The sequence below is a fragment of the Myotis myotis genome, unplaced genomic scaffold (assembly GCF_014108235.1).
Source record: "Myotis myotis isolate mMyoMyo1 unplaced genomic scaffold, mMyoMyo1.p scaffold_m19_p_37, whole genome shotgun sequence".
Taxonomy (NCBI): Eukaryota; Metazoa; Chordata; class Mammalia; order Chiroptera; family Vespertilionidae; genus Myotis; species Myotis myotis.
The window spans coordinates 856,447-860,678 of record NW_023416343.1 but is presented as its reverse complement, the minus strand read 5'-3'; positions in this window follow the sequence as shown (position 1 = coordinate 860,678).

The window sequence follows — 4,232 nt, the reverse complement described above, 5'->3', positions numbered from 1 at the left end:
CCTCCTCACCTTCTCTACCACCCGCCTGGAAACGTTCCCTGGGAGCTGTTCTGGGCTCCCATTCAGACATCGAACACGGCCTGGCTTTATTAGCATCCCTTGGGATTCATGTCCTTTATCATTATCCCAAAATAAACCTAAAGCACAAAAGCTCGGCCTCTCACATTTCAGCTTTTCCTCCCGGACCCCTGAACCATGCCTGGCTGTAAGGAGCCAGACAAAGAGGGCATTCAGGGGCCTCTGAGCCATGGCAACAGGGGCCTGGCCACTCACTCTGCTTGGATCCCTTGGGGGAAGCCGACCTGTTTTTTTGATCTGAAGTGGAATCAGCGAGGGGATGAGAGAGAACCTTGGCACCCCACTCTCCACAGCTGAAGCTGTCTGCCTGCATCTAGGGGAGTCCACGGGCTCAAATTGTCTTTGATCTTAAACCCAATTGCCCATGCACTGACTCACTCTGACCTTTGTCTCAATACACACAGTGCCCTCACTGTGCCACCTTGCACGCTGAAGCCCTGCATTCCCCTCCTAGAATCCTGTAACTGCCGGTCCACAACGCACCTGGGATCCAGCCCGATTGATCCTTTTGGCATCAGGAGCCACCAAACACCAAACACAGAGCATGGGAAAAACCACCAGTGGGTTCCTTCACATGGAGCACCTGTAGCTCTCACCCAGCCCTAGGGAAGGCTGGGTGCTGTTTCCCCCTCAGAATGGGGGGGTTGGGTTGGGTTTTCACTGGTCTTTCCCAGGCATAGGACATCAATGCCCAGGGCTCAGCAAGTATGTGTGACTGGACATCCTACACCATCAGGTGAATATTTGGGGACTGTGTCTGCTAATGTGATAACTTGATAAAAGTGACTCCAATTGCAAGCACTAAACGTTTCTCTTCTGTCCCCAAGCACAGCCCACTGTGAGGGTCATGTCCGGCCCCTGGGATTTCCTCATGGACTGGAAATGAAGTATGGAGAACACATTTTTAGGCTGCAGGGGATCCCGTAACTGTAGAAACGACCTTGCTCCAAAGCTGTCCAAGCTGAGTTAATGATTGACCTCGATCAATTCTGCCGTGCTTCTCAGTCACAGCCGGAAATACACTGTTTATTTCTAAAATCCAAGTGGCATGTTCAAGTTATGGAAGAACTAACATATCCCTAATTCTGATCATACTTCATGGGCAACTAGCCCCATGTTTTAACCCTAGTGCCATTTTCGACAGGAATAAACCCATTTCCCTCCCTACCAGGTGCCTATGCCGTGCTCCTGGGTAAGAAGCTGGCATCGGCACTCCCCTTGGTGTGCAGCCCAGACAACTGCCAGCTTACACACACAAGTTCCTCATGGCAGAGCCCTCAGTCTGAACAATCACAAACGTGGGCAGTGCTTGGGACCCAGCCAGACGGAAAGGATTATCTCGACTTTGTGACTAGTGGGAGCAACTTATCACTGTGCCCAAAGCTCCCACCAGCCAGCCAGAACCTGGGTATGTCTAGTGGCCAGAGACATGGGCCAATCGGACCGGTTTTCTCTTCCAGTGGAGTCCAGTGTGCCAGGTTGGAATCCCTCTCACCGCCCCACCCTTAGGCCATGCCGGCTTCCCTCTCTCCTTCAGACTACTTCTCGGTCTCCTGTGGTACTTTCTGGGGGAGATGTGTGGGTAAGGGACCTAGGAGGGAAATACAGGGTTGCCAGGCGCATCTAGGGAGCCGACCGATGCTTCTGCTTCCTCCTTTTGATCACAACCAGGAGGACAAACCTTCAGACACCAAGAGATAAGTAAAAACTAATTTTTAAAACCTTTTATTAAAACCCCAGTGTTCTAAACCTCACCAGCTGATGTCTTGCAACATGCACAGGGATCCCTAAAAAATGATCAATGCCAGATCAGAAAGGGTACTGTACCCCTTACACAGGTGACCTCAAGGGCCTCTGGGTCAGCCAGGTGTGACTTGTCGCCAGGTCTTTAATGAAGCCCCTGCTCATCAAATGAGATCCTAAAACCATGTGGCCAGGGAAATAGGAGTCCCTTAGAGCAGTGGTTCTCAACCTTGGCTGCACATTAGAATCACCTGGGAATCTTTTTAAAATCCTGATTTCTGGGCCTCATCCTCCGGAAATTCTGTTTCTTTGTTATGGGGTGGGGCCACAACATTAGTAACAAAGAAACAGAATTTCCGGAGGATGAGGCCCAGAAATCAGGATTTTAAAAAGATTCCCAGGTGATTCTAATGTGCAGCCAAGGTTGAGAACCTCTGCCTTAGAGGAACAGGGAAGGCACTTTGTGTGGTGCCGAAACCCAGGGCCAAAGGGGAGGTTACTTCTTGCTATGACCCAACCAGCTTCCAGTCACCTTCTCTGTCCAGTCACTCAGTGTGGCAGGTGCCTCGTTCAAGGTGCTCCAGACACCCTGGGGGGAGGGTGGCCCGGCCTGCCTGCCTGCCATGGGGCCGGGAGTGCCCCCTCCACCAGAGGTGATGCAGATGGAAGTCTTGACTCCCACGGAGTCGAAAGCAGAAACCACCTGTGGTGCAGGCCCATCAGGAACGAGCTCCCGGTGCAGGGAGGCCAGTGCCCCAGGTCACACACACCTGGCATTGTGTGACAGGCGTCAGGGGGGACTTTCCTTAAACCACTGAGCAGCACTGAGGGGTCCTTACTGTTGCCATCCCAAGGCAGACCTTGAAACTTCTTCCTTCCCTCTATTGACAAGTGTGTGTGTGTGTGTGTGTGTGTGTGTGTGTGTGTGAGTGAGAGAGAGAGAGAGAGAGAGAGAGAGAGAGAGAGAGAGAGAGAGAGAAAGAGATTGATTAGGCAGGAAGCTTTACCTGAGTCCCAGGTTCTTTGCACCATTTTTTCAGGAGGTAGCATAGGTCCCACCTGACCCCTCTCCCGAGTGCTAACACGGTTATTTTGGCAGCATGCGCTTAGAACTGAAAGTTACCCAGCTGCTGAATGTAGAAACTTTGGGCACGGGCTGTCTTTATCAAACTCCTTTTCATTTTAAGATTGAAACTCCAGATGGCATTATTTGACAGAAGGGCCCCAGGCGACAGCCCACCCCCCACCCCAAGTCTCCTTCAAATGAGATGAAATCACGGCGCTGCTGTGACTGTTCGGAACAACCAGGGAACTTCAGAACCCAAAGTTTCCCTCGATTCGGAGAGAAATCTCCAGGAATCTGCATGTTGTGTGCTCCCCAGGGAATCCCGGCTGGGACTCACTGCCTTATTGCCATTTATTCTCCGGTTGCATTTGGCTGTTACTCTGACCATGTAAAACTATGGCTGCAGCCCTGGCTGGTTTCCCAATGGTTAGAGCATCTGCCCATGCACCGAAGGGTCAAGGGTTCGATTCCTGGCCAAGTTCATGTACCTGGGTTGCAGGTTCAATCCCCAGCCCCCTCGGGTGCGTGTATGAGGCAACCAATTGATATGTCTCTCACATTGATGTTTCTCTTCCCCATCCCTCCCTCCCTTCCACTCTCTCTAAGAATCAATGGGGGAGTGCGGGGGAGAATATCCTCAGGTGAGGATTAAAAAAATACAAAACAAAACAACTCTGGCCGCAGAGGTCTCGGATTGGCCTGGATAAAGCTGCCTGGGTGCCACTCTTCCCACGCGGTGAGTGAGCTGGCGGGGAATGAAGGCACAGTCTCGGTTTGAGGGCGTGCAGCTCACCCACCGGGGACCTGAGACTATTTTTCCTGGAGACAGTGGAGCATTTATCGCAGACTGGGCCGCCTCCCTCGCCCTCATCACGCTAAGGTAACCTCCTGAGGTCACCTTGCCAGCAGGCCCGCCACAAGCGCGCGCGCGTGTATGAGTGTGTGAGAGTGTGTATGAGTGTGTGAGAGTGTGTATGAGTGTGTGTGTGTGTGTGTGTGTGTGTGAGTGTGTGTGTGTGTGCTGGCGGGATGATTCACAGTCCTCCCGGCTCCCCCGCATTCCAGCGTAAACGCGCCCAGGCCCCCGCAAACACTGCAGTGTGTTTGGGGCTGGATGCCGGGCAAGTACGCGAGTGAGAGCCGTGCGTGGGTGCCCGCCGTCTGGCTTTCCCGGGAGCTCCGGGCGGGAAGAACCGCGTCTGGGTGCGCGCCCCCCCTGGGCCGACCCCGCGCCCCCTACTACCGGCCCCCCCACTCCCGACTCCCCGCCCCGCTCGCTCCCCAGGCCCCTCCCGCCCCGCGCCTCTTCCTCTGCCCTCACCTGCGCCGCGCGCCCGGGGCGGGG